The following is a 743-nucleotide window of genomic DNA, read 5'->3' as shown; positions in this document are numbered from 1 at the left end:
ACACTCCAAAGAGAAAGGAAAAATTTTAATCGCATCATATGACCCCTTTAAGTGAAATAAAAAATACAAATATATATTGGTTACTAACATCCTTAAAAATATATTCTTTTGTGTTCAACAGAAGAAAGAAACTCATATAGGTTTGGAACAACTTGATGGTGAGTAAATGATGACAGAATTTTCATTTTTGGGTGAATTAAGGTGTGGTCACATTTACCGCTTTACCATTTAACTTTTTTGTCATTCCAATAGGAGTCCATGCAATCTGGAATTTCATGTGAGAGAAAGAAAAAAAAAGTTTGAGTTGGTCACACAGATGCTGCTTGATTGTAATCTGACTTCATACATCACTACACTATTGAAAATAGAAATATACTCTTTTTTTGCACCTTTAGTCCATTTTTGTGACCGCGCCTATAGTCTTTTAAAATGAATAGTTCACCTAAAAATGAAAATTCTGTCATCTTGTATTCAGCTGTATGACATTATTTCTTCTGCAGAACATAAAAGAAGATATAGAAATAAAAATTGTATTTTTTCATACAATGAAAGTGAAAGTAATTTTTTTTTTTTTTTTTTTTTGTAGAAGAAAAAGGGATGTGACAAAACATCTGTCATGGACATCAAATGCCTTGCTCACCTTTCTAGTCTGAGGTGTAAGCACAGGAGGACCGGCTGGAGGTTTGACAGTGGCAGGAAGCTGTCTGAGAGGGCTTTGCCTCTAGAGCTGTACACTTTGGAGG

Source organism: Sinocyclocheilus rhinocerous, unplaced genomic scaffold (genome assembly GCF_001515625.1).
Source record: "Sinocyclocheilus rhinocerous isolate Xijiao unplaced genomic scaffold, SAMN03320098_v1.1 scaffold1350, whole genome shotgun sequence".
In the NCBI taxonomy this organism is placed as follows: Eukaryota; Metazoa; Chordata; class Actinopteri; order Cypriniformes; family Cyprinidae; genus Sinocyclocheilus; species Sinocyclocheilus rhinocerous.
This window is presented reverse-complemented; position numbering follows the sequence as displayed.